The following is a 20,506-nucleotide window of genomic DNA, read 5'->3' on the forward strand; positions in this document are numbered from 1 at the left end:
TGTTAAACTGTTGTTTGGCTAAAACATGTCCAAGCGACTTTGTAGCAGTAGCACAGACATCAGCCTGAAGCTGTACAATGGTACTGTGTTGAACAATGGAGTAAGACTGAAAATTAGATTACTTTGACAGAAGTTTGTCTTTCTCTCAGGGCCATGTACTTTTGCTTTCTGTAAAAATGATCCAATAAATTCCCTTTGTCATCAAGAACAGAACATTCTTCATCATCATATGGAAAAGAATGTTCCCTGAGCACTTTACTTCCTCTAACATATTGGAAAGGTGACATACTGCATAATCCGTGGTGGGCTCTACTTGCCTTCCTTTCCATTTCTTCTATTTATTTTTTGTCTCATTGATAGAACTCATTGACTAATTGAGATACTTTACCAAAGTGTTTTTCCTGAAACACCATAAGATAGCACTCAATTACCTCATAATGAGTCTCAGTTTGAAAATATTGGAAGAAGAAATCTGAATTAACTATGGACAAGAACTGTCCTTCACCATGGCTGTCTAGGATATAACTATGATTTACAATGTTTGGCTGTAGGATTTATATGCTAAGTTGCCATTAAAATCTTATGATGTGAGGTTCCCAGGAGTCAGCACATGTCTTACTAATGTCATAATTTTGATAAGCATCAAATGAAAGCAAGGTTTTGAAGGTCAAGTAAAAGTTTTTTCCAAGGTATTTAAAACTGAAACATAATAATAATAATAATAATAATAATAATAATAATAATAATAATAATAATAATAATAATAATAATAATAATAGTAAATAGTAATCATAATAGCAACACAGAATAATATTTCCTGAAAGTTTTTTTGATAATTGGAAAAAATCTTAAGGTTATATCTTAGCATGTATAACCTTTTTGTCTTAACCGGTTTTTATGGACTACAGATGAACTAAAAACTAATCTAGAAATACTTTTGAGTTTATATTCTTGGATAATTCAGTGTTAAAATGCATTCTTTAGACATTTTTGAGGATTCTTCTGCTTTTCTAGAATAGTTATCATTTGGTTCTTGCTATAGTCCTTGGAAAACAAGCAAAACTACTCAGTTAGCAGAAAAGCAGACCTTAAAAAGCAGGAGAAGAATTAGCAATGCATTCTCAATATATTTTGTATATGCAGGAGATAGTGGTAAGGGGAAGAGGAAACAAGACAGAAAACGAAAAAGAATCAGAATGAAGACAAACCCCCTGGATTGATAGTATGGATGGAGTCCACAAAAAAAATACTTGCCTACCTTCCTTATGACCAAAAAAAAAAAGAAAGAAGACATTTATTGCTGCTAGAGACAAAGCAAATTGACAAAACTGAGACAATTTTGAAACAGTAAAGTTCATAATCCAGTCACTTCAGTGTAATTCAGGGAGTGTAGCAGAAGCACAGAAACAAAAGGTAATTGTGGCATGGCTCCTTCGCTTAGCCTGAAGGATATGTTTGCCTGGATTAATTTTGCACTTGTTTAAAAATCTCCCCATAGTTTTTAAAAGTCTAGGCACAATTCTGAAAGAAGTCTCATGTATACATTTTCAATGGAAATATTCACCCAGCTAGTGAATTATAGTTTATAACTAGTTTCAAGTATTTGCTCATATCTGGTTGTATTTCGTTCACATGAAATAACAGAAAGGGACGCAGAGAGAAAGAAATATATTTGAAAAGGTCATGAGACCTCAAGCAAAGGCAATGCTAAACTCTGTCCTGAAAATCACTAAGTTATTCAAAGATCAAGTGGGTCTGTAAAACTTTCAAGAAAATTCCAAGTTTTGAATGCATATATGACCAATACAGAATATTGAAAATGAAGCTTTACCATGCAAAGGAGATTCAAAGTATCAAAAGCTGCAGTGAAAATATAGTTCAAACACCAACTGTACTGAATTATTGAATGAAAAACATAATCTCGCAGATATATTTAACATAAATTCAGTGCGAGTACTATATTTTCATTTAAAGAGTGCAATGTCATCATTAGCCATTAACACCATAAACAGTCTTACAGTGCCTTAAAAATTCAATCCCAAATTTGGAATGCCCTTTATGTCATAATCAATAATCAGCATCAGGCTATTTAACCATAACATGGCCAGAACAATAAAATTTCAGGAGCCAGAACACATTTGAGCACAGACTGGTTTATGTATCTTCAAAAAGATCAGTAAATCATCTCTAATAAGGTTGAGACACTCTTCTTCAAACGAGTAAACAACCTTTCTCCTGATGATACTTATAACGAATTTCTGTGCTGCCTGGCAATTGTAAGTCATAATGACAACAGCAGAAAGCCTATAGGCTGCATTTTCAAATCAAAAGGGTTCCTGCCAACATTCTTGCTGTTATTTTTTACTATTAATGCATTATCTACCCTGACATACTTTTGTGTATAGTATATTTAATCTAAGAATAATGAATAATTTTAACATTTCTGTTTAAATAGTAGTTTAAATTATTTTCTCAAGTGTTATTTTGCCATATTTATGCCAAATAATTTTAATTCTCACTTACTGCTTTTTAAAGGAATCTAACTTTTGGTAGAACCTGTATTTGGCCACCAAAACAAGAGATGTAGTCATGCACTCCAATAATTTCAGTTCACATTTCTCTGCTGTAAAGTACGAGGAAGAATCCTTTTCTCTCTCAGGTTTGGTGCATTATTTTCACTGTGACTAAGAATCTGCATATATTTGTGACAGAATTAAATGCAGCATACAAACATATCCAAAAGAAATCTTGATTTCTTTCTACACAGGAAATAATCAGGCCTTTAAGGCACCTCCAAAGATGCCCATGTGCTTCAATGAGAAATGAGAGGATGGGCATCTTTGGCAAAGTACAAAGATGTCACATGTTATTTAAATTATGTGATGAGCAAAGACACATTATCACCCAGGCGGTGCTCAGATAAAATATAGGATTCATAGGTCTTAGCCATGTAACCTTATAGTCACATTGCATTATTTAGAATTGCATATTCTGCTTTGGGTTGGTTTCTTGGTTTGTGGGGTGTGTGGTTTATATATTAAAAATCAGAAAATAAATTAATCTTATTTGAGGAAAAGAAAAACTTTGGAAAAGTATTTCTGTGAAATAAAGAATTGTATAAAAATATTTTCATGTGTATGATAATTCTGTACTTCCATGCATTAGTGTATGTCCTATGTTTCAGCACTGAATGATGTGTTATTTTTTTCTATCTCATGCTTCTCATAAAAACCAGACGTAACACACAGTTGTAACATAACACTGTCTCTGGGCAGAAGAAATAATCAGCTTGCTCTGAGTTTCAGTTACATGTTTCTCACTGCCTCTTGGGAATACTATGTTGGATTTTTAAATTTAAAATTATTTATATTTCAGGACAACCTATACAACAGTGAAGAAAACCCCAGCAAAACAAGCCCAACTTTTTCTAGGTAATCAGCAAAATGTAAAACATATTTCTCCAGGCTGTTATTTTTTTGAAACATGCAGAACAATAAAAAAAAGAAATTGACGGAAAGAGAAGCATTGTAGAATCTCTTCTTTCTGAAAACTGGCTTCTTACACAGCTGTAACCTAGCACCCATTAGCCTGGTGCTCATAGAGAGCCTGCTGTCTTTTGTTGTGCATTAATAAACATTCTTCTATTTCTATTACTTTGTTTAACTCTGAATATCTGCCTTCAAACAGTGATAAGTTTTTTCTCTTGTTGGTCTTTAAAATAAAAAGGACAACAATAACTACTGAATTTTTATTTTATTTTTAGGTTTTCTCAGGCATAAGTGATAAAATCAGAATATTCAGAATTTTTTATCTGGAATTTTCTTGTACTTTATGTTAATATAATTTCACATAATCCTTCCCAACATAGTAATTCACGCAAAACCAAGACGCTGTAATAAATTAGATTTTCAAAAGTAGATCAGGTGAATTTTTATATCCTTATTCTGAGAAACATGTTCTCCATTTCTGACACAACTGATACACATAAATTGATTTTTACGAAACAGAACTAATGGGATCAGAACAATTGCGGGGAGCAGGGCAGGCTTCCTAAGGCAGCCCCAGAGAAGGCATAAGGCACCTACCTGGGAACAAGGCAGGTTGAGGCAAATGCTGGGGAACAGATCAGGTCCAGTAAGAAAGGAATTGGGGTCAGACACAAACCTGGGACAACTGGGCAGCTGAGGGGATGGGCTGAAACCAGGCCAGGATGGCAGCATGTGGGCGAGGATCAGGATCAGACAGTCTGGGCTGTCCACCATGGCTGGGTGGGGTCAGACTGCAACATGGCAGGAGCTGTGTTTCAGTTTCATGCACCTGGAATCCTGCCCAGGACCCTGGCAGGACATAAACTCTGGAAGACAAAGCTCTCCACCTGCTGCACCAGGCTAGTGACAATGCCTTCCACTTTCCAAAGCTTTGCTAAACAAGTACTAAATGTTTCTTCTAATGCCTGAGGCATTGCCCACATCCAGTCATGCTGTGACCTGGGTTAGAGTGACCTGACAGAAAAAGATCAGGAAAACAGATGCCAAAATCAGGACACATAATTATCTTCTTATCAAGTTAGCTATAGCAGCATGGGGGGTTTCTGCATGAACCCTTTGAACGAATGCATTTGCCATCTGCTGTTCTCTTGCAAGACGTTGTTCTTCTGCTTAGCACTGCTCCATGCACGCAAGCAGCACCCAGCTGCCTTCAACCGTGCACAGGAATGGTGTGGGCTATTCCTCTACAAAAGTAGAGCTCTTCTGAAATATGACATGAGATAGTCATGAGCAGTTTTTGTTAAAACTGGTAAAATACATCTATTCTGACTATAGTTTTTGGTGTACAAAAATCACTGTTTTTTTGTGAACAAGATTTCCTTGTTTGTACATTCAAACTGGTGAGGGAAATGACATTTGTCAACAATCATAATTCTAGCTCTTCTTTGGAATATTATTTGCTGGACCTTTCAAATAGGTGTTAGTCTGCTTAAGGTTTCTGATCTGTCAGCCTTTGTAAATGAAGAAACCTAAAGTTGGAAGTTGATTTGAAGACTGAAGAAAGAAAGAGAAGCCGCTGTGCTCCCTTGACAAGACATGCACTTGGATGGGATTGGTTTATTGAAGCACAGATCAACATTCTGACTTTTCAGAATGTGTTAAAAAGGAATCAAACCTCAGGGCAATTATAAGCATGCAACAGTAGTTCCCTGCTGCCTTTCAAACTATAATTTTTTCCTGTCAAGAAGAAAAACAGAAATAACCTACATAGAAAATGTTTTTGATACTTCTAAAGATGTTTTGTATTAGGGAGAATTATTTTTAAAAGAAAAATTATTCAATAGCTTGCTAATGTTCTTCTTATACACTACCCAGGCTTCATGTAATATATATCATAATGTATGACTTCAAAATTAAGTTTGCATTTGAAAACATATAAGACATGTTTTTATGTATTTTTCCCCATAGGGCTAATTTCTTAATCTGTTTTTTCTCCTCCTGGAAACATTGCTTGCATATTCAGATCTTAAAAATAACTTCACAGCAACTGACTTGTCTTCACATCCTATGCAGACCACTCTGGAAAACCTTACTGTCACCATTGCAGCAGACTTGTCAACAGCTACCTGCCCTCAGTTGCTGATGAAGCCATCAAGAGAAGTTCAGTTATTGGAGTATTCATGTAATAATGTTAATTTTGTGGATTTTTATAAATCAAAATATAAATCTACAAGGTAGAAACCAAATAAATATTTTCAAGATATGGCTAGTTTAATGTAGAACAGAAACTAGCAAGCTCTAAAATACTATTTTGAAAAATATTTCTTTTCCAGAGTAGAATGATACCACAAGTTATTATTTAATTTTGAAACCCAATAAATAAATTTTTAGAGTAGATTAGGCAAAATTTTCTTGACAACTTTTCCTGAGTCAAAAACCAAAAATATATAAGCTTCCAAATGTTTTGTAATGGAGCTATTCTGTGAACATAAACGTATTGGCAGTACTTTTCTTTACTGTTAAAAATAATGACAACAATAACAAGAAGAGTAAACATGTCTTGGGACATAATTTTGCAATAAGTTCTTTGCCTTTCTAATGTAGATAATATTTGAGACATGACTTTAGTGGGTTTCCTTTAAGTTCAGGATCCCCACTTTACAAAATTTAAATATACAGTATTCTTTTTAAGAAAAATTGCCTTCATGCTTTTATTCTGTTCAACACTCTTCATCTGATTTGCTGCTAGATTTTAATAGAAGAGTCTAGATATCAATGAGGAATTTAGGAGCATTAAATTATTATTAAATAAATGGAGGATATATACTCTTAATTAAATTAAAAGAATCAAATTAACAATGTTTTCTCAACTGTTGATGACATGTCATTTTGATATAGTTTTTTGAAAGGGTTGCATATTCATGTTATTAAAACAAAAATTTATCTTCTTTCATGCAGGCTGCAAATTACCTTGAGCTGAGTTCTTGTTTCTCTTGTTTTTCTGAGGTCTGCATTGGGAACACTAGGAGAAATAAGGTTTGTGCATATAGTGTATTATATAGTGTATTTGCTGCAAACTAAATTTGCCTTCAAAACCAGATGTGCAGTTTTATAAGAAATGTGGATTCATAAAAATGAATGAGGATCTTTAAAATTCTGGTAGTTTGGCCAGGTCAAAATTCACTAATTACTTTTTATGATTCTAGAAGTTGTAAACTCATTCTGTCCCTCCGATTGCAAAATACTTGCACTACTTCCACATTTTTTCTCATTTAAAAAAAGAAACCACGCAACTTTTTTTCCTTGCAAATTATATTTTAAGGTGATGCAGATGTGCATACCTTTTTTTCTTTCCTTCCACGCTTCCAAGGGTAGAATTCCCTAGAAATTATGGAAAACTTAAGCTCTGAGTCTGCTGAATAACTGAGCACACAGTCAGCAAAAAAGTGAGTTTCTTGACTTTGGTTATGCAGACTATGCAGCTTTCAATGGAAGATGAAATGTGATTCAAAATAATCTTTCCACCTTGCACCTTCTCACTTTAAAAAGTGACTGCTGTAAATTTCTACTTGCATAATGGAATGGGAAATGAAATTTTCCTACTAATTCTTGAAACTGAAGTTAGCACTTAACAGAGATTTTCCTGAATGACCAATTCAGTGGCTAGAGGAGAGGCTTTATTATTAAAAATATATCTTTATAATTAAACCCATGGTTCTGAATATTTTCATATCACCTTGGTTCCTTAGAGTTATTATTTGAATATGGCAGAGATTCAAGTAATTTTTAATATACCTGCAGGTAATATACAGATGACAATGAAACTAATATCTGATCTAATGACATCTGTGGTTAATTTGTCATGGATAAACTGGCAGAGTTGCACAGCTATTATATAATTAGGAAAAAAAAAATCAACTTAGAATAGGATGTGGCCTGTCCACAGCAATACTGAATTACCAAAATAAAATATGAAAATGATTCTGCATTGAGCTATGTGACTGTATTGTTTCCAGTGGGAGATAACAAACTAAAACATAACTATAGTGATGTGTTAGGATTGAGCACAGTATCAGCCTGATTTAAAATGAATGTATGTTTGAAATTTAGGTGTGTATTAATAATTCCATGTGGTACTAATAAACCGAGTTCCTAAGTCAGGGAGGATTTTGTGCAAGAAGATAAATCTAACAATTAATTTACTGGCCTCAACCAGTTGTGGCAGCTGGCTGAGTTTTGAGAAGAAGATACAAAGACTATAAATAGACTCAGTTGATTCAATATTTTGCTTTGCAGTTATACTGAGTTTTGAACATACTATGGGGTCTATTTCTGATATAATTTTGGAGCACTTTCCTACACATTAATACTGTATGGCATTACAGTCCTTTTGCTATTAAAATCCAGGTTATTGTGTCTGTCTAGAGTCTATAACAAATGGGAAACCTTGTATGTGTTATTTTGGCCAGATTATCATAAGGAATGTCCAATGTGTCAATTTATTTCTTGGTAAAAGCACTGACAACTTAGCTGTGGAGACAATAATACATATTATTGGTCTACTTAAAGTCTAGAGAGTTTAATCAAAAGAAAAAAAAGCTAATAGTAAGAAAAATAGAGGTGATTTCCAGCTACAACATTCAGTTTGAATGAACTCAGGAAAAACCTTTTCAATAACAGAGTTAAAACTTTCAAAAAAAAATAGAAAAACCCTAAAAAACAAACCCAAACAAAGGGGAAAAATCTATTTAGTTTAATTCCCTTCTTCTTTGTATTACTTTCTCTTATCCAGTGTCCTTCTGAATCCCCATGTTAATGTGTTTCTAAAAAACAAAGATGAGCAGTTAAAACCAGGTTAAAATATCTCAGAACAAGACAAATCCAGAGAGTTCCTGCAACCCCAGTTGGGTGGGTTAGTACAATGTCTGTGGCCTCTTCTTAGGGGTGGGACAAAAAATCACATTTAGTGGCTATGTTGTGAAATATCTGTGGAGTCTTTTCTTCTCTACATAATAAACTAAACTGATGATAAAGTGAGATTTCAGATGAGACTCAAAGAGAGATCAAGGAAGTGTAGTAGTGCCACAATGATAAGCAGATGGGACTCAGTTTCTTCATGCAAAAAAGCCCGATCTTTGTTGCACAGTTCATATTTTTATAGGATTATCAGAAAGGCACCGTGTTAGATTTAATTGGCTAACTATACACTGACACTCAGTTCATTGATCAGTAAATGGCATTTGGCATATCCATTAAACCTCTCTCTTTTTTGGTTAGTTTACATATTTTCTTCACTGATTCTCATGTGACAGATTTCTTGTTTTCTGCAGGTGTGAATGGTTCTCTTACCAGAATAGATTCTTTTGCTAACTGGCTTTCATTCTTATGATTTTTTCACATGGAAAGTTACAAGCTAATTGCTAGCTGCATTCAGCCAAAGTAACAGGCTTAACTCTATTTTATAAGGCTTTTCTTTTGTCAGGTATTACATATATGCAACATCTTAGTCTTTGAGCATGAATGTGGCATACCAGTAGTTATTTCACAATTCAGTTAAAATGTAAATATAAATTTAGTCCTGGCTTCATTTTACTCTTCTACACAATTTTAGTCAGGACTCACCAAATGTGCATCTTTACCCAAGCTCCAAATCACGGAATAACAGAATCACAGAATTTCTAGGTTGGAAGAGATCTTTAAGATCATTGAGTCCAACCCATGTTCTAACACCTCAACCAGATCACGGCACCAAGTGCCACATCCAGTCTTTTTTTAAACACATCGAGGGATGTTAACTCCACCACTCCAAACCATTCATTGGTCCATGTTATCTTGATAACTTGAGTCTCAAGATCTACATCTTTCACAAAAATGTAAAAGTGCTTCTGGAAGCTATAATATATTTTTATGAGTTTGAACTGATATCACATTTGCCAGGTGAATGTCTGTGTGTGCATGTGTATGTTCTTGTCCTTGATGTAACAACTGGTATTGATATCACTGTTTGCCAGCTGCAAACCTAAGATGACGGCAGTCTTGCGCTGAATGAGCTTTGACATCACAACTTCTTAATGGGTTTTCCATGTGCCCAGTAGAATCTATGCCTCAATGACAACTGCATGCATATGTAAAAATCTATTTTTTTGCATTTTATCTATTCAGGTAAATATTTTTGGCTTATGCAAATCAACTATTGTCCAGAAGTGATGCACCTGAAATAATGAAGAAATGAAGTCTCAAAGAAGGGAACTTCTTCAGGAAAGGGGGAAGGTTTTCAAATAATTTTAATACGAACCATCTACATGCATATTGTCTTGGCAGATATCTTGCTCTCAAATAAAAAAAAAATCTGTTAAGGCATCGTGCCTCCGGAAAGATGAACAAAAGTGTGAATTGACAAAAGATGAACTACAAGGTTTGCTAAAGGTAAGACAATCTTGCCAGATCTTCACTGTCCACCCTGAGGTTTTTGCTTTTATGAAGGACAATAAGCTATGTCCAATAAAGCTTCTAAATTCACTGTATATATTTTTAAATAAAAATAAAAAAATCATGACCAGTGTTACACGCAGTACTTCTGGCTCTGTCAGGACGTGCTTGTTTCTGAGTCAGGTTATATGCTGTGGTGTAAAGCTGTCATGTAGGAGATTTTTCCTTAACGTGATATAAATAGCCATGGAATTCCTTGAGATTAATAACTCCTTCTCATATATATTACAGTGCAGATTATAAAATAATATTATAAAATTATAAAAAATTAGAAACTTTTTCTATCTGTGATTTCCTTATCCACTTTGAGGAGTTAAAGCTGAGCAAATGAAAAAGTCACCTAATGACAATCTCTGTCACAAAACAGCTTATTGTCAAAGTGTAGTTAACCAAGGATAGTTGCACAGTTTGCAGGAACAGCATATCAGTGTGAGCAGAGAAAGGTCAGGTGGTAAATGGCATACTCATAGTTCAGTTTGGAAGAAAAAAGACATTTCCCCGGGTTGTGATTAGAAAAGGCACTGAAAGCTGATGAAGAAAGAATGAAAGAAAAAGCATTTTTTTACTAAGAAGAAAAATGGTTGTATTGAATTCATCTTAGCCATTTGTTTCAGTGTGTTTAGAAGTCTCTGTTTAATAAGCTGCTGTGCTCCATTTCAGTTCCTAATTCTTTTGCATTATATTAAGCATGGTGCTAAACAGATGACCGGAAACTTTATTAAGCCTCTTTTTTCATTAGATGTGTGTGCGTTTGATATGTTAGTGGTGGGCGGGGGGGAAATTTTCATGTCAAGATCTAAAAGTCATGTCACAAAGCCTTCATCGTTTAGGATTGTAGAGAAACATAAGATATTAATTTTATGTAAAATTTCATTTTTTGCAATATGCTTTTGATCAAAATTAGATAAAATTAATTACAGAGCATTTTTGTGGGCAAGATATTTCCTGTAGATGCTTAGTAAAACTGACCTTATTGTCAATGTTTTTGCTGCTTGAAGTATTTGGGTATCCAGAAAGAATGCTGATGTTATTTAGCCTCTTAGAAATTTTAACATGGATAGCTAATTCTGTAAATTTAAAGGAAGCCACAGAGTTTGATCTAAAATGAGAAGCTTAGTATATTTGACAGTGGTAGATCTAGAAGGGTTTTCCTCAGAGATTTTGAGATGAACTTAGCTCCAAACAGAACATGAATTTCCAGTGCTTTCAGATGCCAAACATCAAAGGAAACAGCTTAAGTTACAGATATCCAGGCTTATAAACAGTCAGTGGTGTAGAAGTTTAAGAAATTTGTTGCAACGTTTTGAAATATGAAGAAAAGAATACATTGCCCTAAATACCAGAGGAATATGCCCTTTAAATATGAAAAAACTGCTTTTGATGAGATAATAGAACATTCTGACTACAGAGTCCTTTTCTTGTCTATATATCCAAAGTTGCTAGAACTCTATTAGATATAGTTTTTATTACAGACTCAATATTTAGGAATCATCATTTTAGCACATTTCAGAATCTGAAAAAGATTCTGGGTTTTCCTTTAGGACAGATCCAAAATGTGACACAAAGAAGCTAATTGATGTAACATGTTAGGTTTCAAAGTAATTATTTTCTTATCAAAATGTTTGAGATTTATCTCTGTGTTCTCTTAGAAGTTGAACTAGAAAGAACAGTAAGTTAAGTTTTTACGTACCTCAGAAGCACAATGCCCTCTGATGTCTTTCTTATTTAATCTGAGGGTTCTCTAAGAATCTTGAACATCTGCAGAAAAATAGACACATTGCACTTGGTATGCTGTATTATAACCTGAACTCAGTTCTAGATATCTCTAATTACTTTTTTTCTTATTTCTGAAATGTGGTTAATCCGCAGAGCATATTCAAAGCATACCTGAAGACAGTTAGACTTTCAATTTGTGTCCAAATACTTATTCTGTGCAATTAGCTGATAAAGCCATTGAAACAATGCTGGAACCATGACCACCAAACACTCCCCTCTGCTGCCCAGTGTCACACAGCCTTCTGGTAAGGTACCTACTCACAGGAGTTGTGTAAGGGCAGCCCAAGGACTCCCTGCAGCAGCACTGGAGGAAGCCTGGAGGGTCTCAGTGGTAATGTTTTGTGGAGAAAAGAAAAAGTACCTCACAACTTTGTAAAAGTTGCAAAGCCGGTATGTTTATTACAGCGCTGGACACATACGGAGATTGCTCTCCTCAAAAAAGGCATGCCATGCGTACCTCTGAGAACTTCAGGTCTCTTTTTATCTCTCTCAAATACATATGCATGCAGTGTCACAATAGGTTCATACATATTCATTTTCATGGGTTTCGCATGACATTTACTGCTAGTTCCTTTTTATCAGAAAGAATTCCGAGGTCAGGTTGGCTTATCCTTACAGCAGTCCCTGTCGCTCTCTATCATCTTCTGTCTTCCTCCCTTTATCTCTGGCCTTCGCTGAAGTAACTTCACCGAGCTTAGGCCTTGCAGTCTGTCTAAATAACCACGATTTCTAACCACAGACTCAACTCAAAAATGTACATTTCACCTAAATTAAAATGGATTTATATCCTGGAAAATTTTCACTTTGCTTCAGTACAGAGCAGTGGGGTTTGTACGTGTCCCTCCTGTGCACAGCCCTTGGCCCGTGCTTGGTGGCTTATCAAGGTTTAGGACAGCAGAAGGCCTTGATACATCAGGGCATATTTGATATGCCAGATTATAGCAGGTGGGAATTTCTGATAAGGAATGGATCACATAAAGAATGGTAGTAATAACCCAAATTTATTTTCAAGGTTGGTTTAGAGATCGTTTGGGGGTTTTGTGTTGTGTTTTGTTATTGGTTTGGGGGCTTTTCAGTGGGCTGGTTCTTGTTGTGCTTTTTTCTGGTTTTGGTTGTTTTTGGTTTTTTTTTTTTTTTTGCATTGTCCCTCACTTTAAATAACTATGTGGATGCTCTTCTATCAGAATTCTATTTTAAATACTGCAGAAAATTATTTCCTTTTCCTGTCATGTGAAAATTCACTACATTAAGTACTTATAACCTTTACTTATAGAATAATAATTTACTTTAAAAAAAAACAAACCTAGAACTGAGAAAATATCATTACCTTTTTTCCTATAGGTGAAATACGCTAAATGACATACAAAAAAGAAATCCAGACAAAGTTTAGCAGTTCCCAGTTGAACCTGAATTTAATTTACAGGGACAAACAATGTCCTTTGAAGGGAGAAGGAGAGGAAAATTTATTTTCACCTAATTAGCCCACCTAAAAGTAAATTGTCAAAATTAATCCTTTTCAAATTAGTTTCAAGCTTTTATGAATGCATTTCACATTAAAGTGCATCAACAAACAAAATGAATTAAATACCCAGGACCACAGACAAAGTAAATCCTTCTGTCTATCAGCTTGCTCATAAACAATAGAATCCTGGTAAATCAGGCAAGTTCTTGTGGGTTCCATCATGTATCATTTCATTTAAATTTACCTTCAGTAGTCCCTGTACAGTCTGCAGTTCACCCTTCATTTATCAAACATGGCATATATACAGCACCCTAAATTAAAAATTAAAGTAAATTATCTGTATCCTAGAAACTTTTCTTTGTCATGACTAATTGTCAAGACTGATTGTCAAGACGAAAGTATTTGTTGGAATAAAAGACGTTTAGCAAATAATAAACTATTTGGAGATTCTAAAAAGGTTATTAATGACATTATTGTAGATAAAAAATACAAATACTATTATATGGAATCCTGTAATTTTTATTGTCTTTCTGAGTGATTCAGAAAAGTGAGGAGAAACATAATTTTAGGCTACCATTTTTGACTTCTTTTTCTGGGATCATGCATCAAATTATTTGATATATGAAGAATTTTCAAGCACTTTCTCAACTGTTTTAATAATTGTATTTCAGAGTTCATTAAGGTGATTCCTGAAGCTGTGTTCTGAAGATCTTGTTCCATCTTTGAATATAGAGCAGGATGTGTTTGTGTCTTGAATCTTCTTTTTGCCTGAAAATTCACTATCGCTCTCAACAGATTTTCATTTTGTTTTGTTTCTTTTAAGACATTTTTCATTTTCAAAGGATGTGAAAGATTTTTATTGAAAATAGAAATACAGATTTTTTCCATGTCAAAGACAGATAATAATATATTACAATTGATTTAAACATTTTCATAGTGGCAAAATACCAAATGTGAAAATTTTATGGAGTGCAGAGACAGTGATACAATTCCTACTGTAGAGAACTTCATATCAAAGTATGGATGGAAATGTTCTTTGACATATCTGCCAATGGCATTTCAGTTGTTTGTCTTTAGACGAAGCCCCATAGACTCCCTATTTAAAAAAGCTTTTGTAGGTCATTGACATTTAAGCACAACAGTGCAGGACACTTCTACATCTGAAATAAAGATAAACTTCATTCATTGAAGTTTATTTCACCTTGAGAAAAGGTCTATCTTTCTTTCTTCTGTAAGACATTTCAGTGAGAAATTGGGGGGGAAAAAATGCTAGTCTTAATTTTACTTCTCTTTTATGATTGAAGGCAAAGCATCTACAACCTCAAAAATAAGTAATTTTTTTTGAAGAGTCTCCTCCCAAAAATGAAGCGGAATTGGAGATAGGTTTTGCTAATACCCATGTTGAACATTATAAAAGAAAAAGCTGAATAATCAATGCTACGTTTGTGGTTGCATGGGTCATTGGATTTCTCATGCATGATTGATGATAATGATGGATGAAAAAGAGGTGGTGCAATAAATTATCAGGTAACTGAAAAGCATAGACAGCTTAATAGTCTGAAAACTTTAAAAGAAAATTTCTTCTTGCCTTGTTTTCCTTGCAAAAATTGCAAGGAAATGTGAGAAATGTTCTTTTTATCAACGAGTTTTGCCAATTTTTTTGCCATTAATTATGATATCTCATTTTGCAAGAATATATAACATCCTGTTATAGAGTATGTGAAAAATGAACAGGAAAATCTCTTGTGACTACTGTTCAGTGATTCCAGCTAAGACACAAATGTGATAGTTGTTTATGTTAGCAAAACTTTTTAAGAATTTAAAGTAACCAGAAATGCAAAATGCCTCCAGACCCATTTCATCAGTTTCGGCATTTCTAAGTTATTTAAATGTTCTACTTAAAAGAGATAAACAATTTGCTTATGGGGTCTTACATATCCATATGTAAAGATGATATGCAGGATGTTGAAATTTTTACATTATGCTTTATATAACAGTATTTTACCCATTTGTTGCAGTAAATCCCTATAAGTTTGGTTTCCTAATATGACTAATGGGTGTGGTCTTGTTTGTCCCTTCTTTTTTGTCAGTGAAACAGAATATGAATAAACTAAGTTATTGTATTAGAATTTCCTTTGGTGATACAGGAGCCTACTGGGATTTTCTGTGACATTTTCAGTGCTTGTCTGTCTCTCACAAGTCATGAGTTATTTTCAGTTCTTGAGTGAAAGTGCCTGAGTAGCTGACTTAAAGCCTGATTATTTTATTTATTTAAATACATGAACCAAAATAGCAAAGCGAGAATACCGTGGAATTTTATTATTGCAAATACGTTTCAAACCCAGACTGCAGCTATCTACTACTGCTAGGATAAAAGAGTTTTCCTAACTGCATGATACTGAGTTCTTTAATGCTTTGGTTATGTTGACAGCAAAGGGGGAAAAGCGGGATTAAGTTCATGGGTTTCTTTTCAAATCTGGTAAACAACTCTACTCCAGGAACTTGTCTCTGATGAATCAACTAATTCTGTGTGGGTCGGGAGATAGCTATCAGTCATAATTTTAGAGGTTTAGTTAAAAGGAAAATGCTGTCAGTTTTTAGAAGTCCAACCCCACTTACAACAGAAATGTGTCCAACTTGAGACAGAGAGCATCTATGCATGTCTACTCTCCTGTGGAATTTCTGGTCTTGTGCAGCAGATATAAATTCTGGCAAGAGGTGTGGCAAATTCCCCGTCTTGCTGCACTAGTTATATTTGATGCTGTTTTTCAAAATTCTGTGCATCATTTCTTATTTTTAATCTTTTAGAAATAACCTTGAATTTATCCACTGTCAGTTTGTATTATTTTGTTGTCTTTATTTTCCTTCAGCTCTTTCTATTTGCATGCCTAGTTTAATTATAGAAAGAAACGTACATTTCATTTCAACTTTACATAAGGAATAGTTTTAAGACCTATTTTTCTTTTTCTAAAACCTTTTCTTTACCCTTCACTTTTAACAAGCTTTTTCTGCATTTTTTCTAGCTCAAATATATGTTTCTTAAATATTGATTAAACAGCAGACCATACTATATAGATGAGTCGCAATTAATGCTTTGTACATTGACAGTAATATTACTTCATATCTAAATTGTGTTTACTATATCCAGACATTACATTTGTTTACTGCCATAGCTTCATCATGTTGGTAATTTGCAACCACCTTATCACCAGTTCATAAATCCTTTTCCTATTTCTTCTCTGCTTCAATCAAAAAAATTTTCTGTTCTTGTTAACATCAATAAAGAACCAGGTATTGTTGCACTGAATTTCATTTTTCTTTTTCCATCCCTAAAGATTGTCCATCACTTCATGAATATTATTCTAATTCTCTCAAATCTTGTTAATTCCTTTTGTGCTATAAATTAAGTACATTTTCATTCTTCTTCCATCAATGATGCTAACAAAAATTTTTATATTAATATGAGCAGTACCAAGACAGATTCTTTAGGAGTTCACCACATTGGTAATTCCCCAGGGTTATAACACCATGACTAAAGAAATAGATTTATTGTGATCTCCTTCTAAAAGTCTCATTAGCTTTGTAATACATTTATTTTACTGCTATGGGAGAGAGGTTATGCCATTCTCTCTAAAACACAGTCCAACATAGCACAATTCCATGAGTATGCTTCCATTTCCATTACATTACCTTTTCTATTTTTGCTCTGTGTTTGAAATTTTCTTCTTTTATGATACCTGAATGAAGAACTTACATAATTTGTAGGCAATACCTAGATTATCTGCAATCTCAGTGCTTTCTCTGTGAAAAAAATGACATATTATCTCATTGCATTTAAGGTTTGATAAATTATATTCCTCTTGCTTTAATTAAACTTTGTAATACATATGTTGAAAGACTTTATGAAACTCTTTAATGACAGTCTGAGTTTCTACATTGTTTGATAAAATATGAAGTCAATAATTTTTTTAAGTAAAGAAACTCATCCAGATTTAAACCTCACAGTGAAATGCTATCTCCAGCTCAAGCTGACTCTGCTATGTCTGCTTCCTTAATTCTTGTTTGTCGCATACATGTTGGAAGACCCCTGTATGCCTTCTATGGATGTGAATATGGAAAAGAATTAATTGAGCTGTAGAACACAGAAGTGTTATGTCCTCTGTGTGGTACTTTGACATTTGAGGTGGGATATGTTAAATTCTATTACAAACACAATAATTTCCTCAATTCGAGGCATTAAAAATAATGTTCCAAGATTTTAACAGATCATAAACAGCTTTTCTAGTCATTCTAATATAGGAACAACCAAAATACAGCGCCAAACATCCAATTTAAGCACAACTCTTAGTCTCCATTAATTAGCTTATATGTGACTATATTTTGAAAAATTATTCTAAACCCGTAAGAAAAGAGTAAACTCAAATGAACATTTTGGGGAAAACAAACAGACAAAGCTTAAACCTCCATCATTTCACTTGTTATACAAAGAATAAAAAAATGCTTAATGGTATTATTATACGTTACCCAGTAAATTGTCATGGTAATATATAAAATTATCAGATCTTACTAATTTTTTTCCACTCTGTATTCTAATATTTCATCTTGAGATTATCTGGGTCAGAAAACTGTCAGAGAAGTGCTTGTTATTGTCTCCATGTGTGATTGATGGCTCATTTTAAATAAGACAGCAACATGATTCTACTAGCAGTGACACAAGATATACCAGAATATTTTAAAAATATATGCTCTGGTATTTTTGCTGCTTTAAAAAAAAAAAAAAAAAAAAAAAAATGTTAATTCCATTTTTAGCATGGAGTTGAACAGAATAAGGATTTCTTAATTAGGCCATGCCATTAATATCTTTGATTTACCTAAAATATTTGTAAAGCAATGAGTACAAACAAACTGAACCCTACACATAAAGTATGTGATTTAAACTTGAAATGAGAAAATCTTTTCCTGAAGGTTAAATAAATACAGATGATTGACCCCAGTTAAATTCCTCGGCAAAAAAAGAGAAGACTCTGGACTATTTATTTAATCTTGCTATATTCCTACAGATTATATATTGATTAATATTTTAGGAAAATACTATATTATGGATTTTTGAAAAGTCTCACACATTTAAAACCCATGAAACACATAGATATTATAGATATAAAAAAAAAAATCTAACTTTTTAGTCCATCTTAATGAAATTTCTATATCATATATATTGTTAATTATCCAGCAGTAGTGCTTTGTAATCTAGATACTGCTATCTGAAACCCTCTCAAATTATTGAAGCAAAAGGGCTTTCTTATGTCTGTATGCGGTTTCTTTTATGATTGACTGTAGTGTAATTTTAAAATATTAGTTATGGAGCATTATGTAGCATTCAGCTAGAAATTCCAAGGAAGGTATTTCACCGTTTTTTTCAGTTCACCAGAAAGGTAGTCAAAGATACAGAGAACCTGAAGACTTGTTGGTTGTCTACTGAAGGGTTTTGAAGTAGTTTTCATGTTCCAAATTGTCCTAAACACCCCTTCATAAAGATTTAAACTTCCTTGTCCTCTTTAGCTAGCTTAAGTACAAGACTACTCCTTCTTATTTGCTTGTAATTACCTCCTTCCTACATATTGCACTGCATATTTCACTAAGCTAGAGAAGTCCTGGAGACAATTCTTTTTTTAGAAACACAGCTATAAATTGTTCAAAGTCATGCGTCCTGAACCATGAAGATTATGACATTTAAGTTGTGTCTTTCTTCCTCATCAGACTTGGGCCACTTGGGTCCATTTTTATCCTTGCTGAATGCAGTCTGAGTCCTCTCTGTTTTCATTGTTTCCTAAATATTGAATTTTTCTGTTATGTTGGTTATCAACAAAACTGTTTTTATCTGATTCTCAAAATTGCACTGCTGCAGTGACCAGAAACTGAGCACAGTACGTGGAACCATCCAAGACCTGTGGTATCAACTCCTTTCTCTGCTTTTTTTGTTACAGGGTCATAGCTAGTTCATTCTACAGAGAGTAACTACTCTTCCTATAAACTCCACCAAACTAAAAACAATTAAGGCAGAAATTTCCTATTTGCAACACAGTTTTTAACACAGATAAACAAATCCAGATTGGCTTAAATTCACAAGAATCTCATGTTCTATATTGTCAATATAAAACCTGTGGCCCTGAACTAGCAAAAAACACTGGGCTACAGCTGATGAGTTTTTGAGCCAATTAGAAAAGTATAGAGTCCTACTGGCTATGTTATATTCATATATCAATGACCTTCTCAGGAGAAATTCTGAAATATTTTGGTACACTAGCCATCTGCCACTTCATTTAATGCAGTGAATGAGATCCAATTTTCCTCTTTAAGTTGAAATATATCAAAAAAGGTTATTTTGTCTATCTGTTTCGCAACTGCCCTCTGAAAATGGAATAACACTGAGGCATAAGGTTTTTGGTTGTCACTTAAAATTTTAGCCTTTGGATATTGTAGGTTGATCATTCTTTTAATCACAAACTTAAGAATTTATCTCCTTGTCCTCCTCATGACTGCAGTTCAACATCCTTTATCGATAACAGTTCATCTTGTCTTTCTTTCCTTTTGATTTAATCCTATGAGCTAGTTGTGCAAAATGTCAACTCTGCTAAGACAGAGGGAAAACATATAAATAATTCTACAGCAACTGCCAATGTCTCTCTTCTCTCCCAGGGCTTTTAGTCTGTGGCCACAGGTAAGTCTTCACAGTCTTCATCTGTACATCTGGAGATACATACTTTCACTTTTGATGGCCAAGGTACCTCTATGCTTATTTTATAATTTTTTATAACCTAAAAATTCACTGTCTAGTGTTTCATTTACCAGAATACTTCTTTTATGCATGAGTTGCATTGTGAGTTGAATCCTGTAGTATGTCCAAATTTGGCAACAATGCGTAAGGTACTCCATTAAGAAAGGCATTGACAGGATGAAAGATTTAAGTATAAACTTGAAAATATTGGAATCCTAATCTGTGTTGTTCTGGGTCAATAATTTCTTATAAAAGTTGCAGAAAATCTTCAAAACTCCTTGTCCTTTGGCTGGAAATTTCAACTAATGAAAATCTTACTGTGGGATTGGTGGCAGGAGATGACTTGGAATTGGACATTTACCGAGCTGTGTAAACTGCCTTTTTATATTAATTCTGGATAAAAACACAGAAACTGAGTAACAAATACCCCTCAACAGAACACCAAAAATCACAATCTGCAGCTAGATGAAAACAAGAAAAACTACACTGGATCTTTCTGGGCAGATTTTTGCTTTT

This window comes from Zonotrichia albicollis, chromosome 1, assembly GCF_047830755.1.
Source record: "Zonotrichia albicollis isolate bZonAlb1 chromosome 1, bZonAlb1.hap1, whole genome shotgun sequence".
In the NCBI taxonomy this organism is placed as follows: Eukaryota; Metazoa; Chordata; class Aves; order Passeriformes; family Passerellidae; genus Zonotrichia; species Zonotrichia albicollis.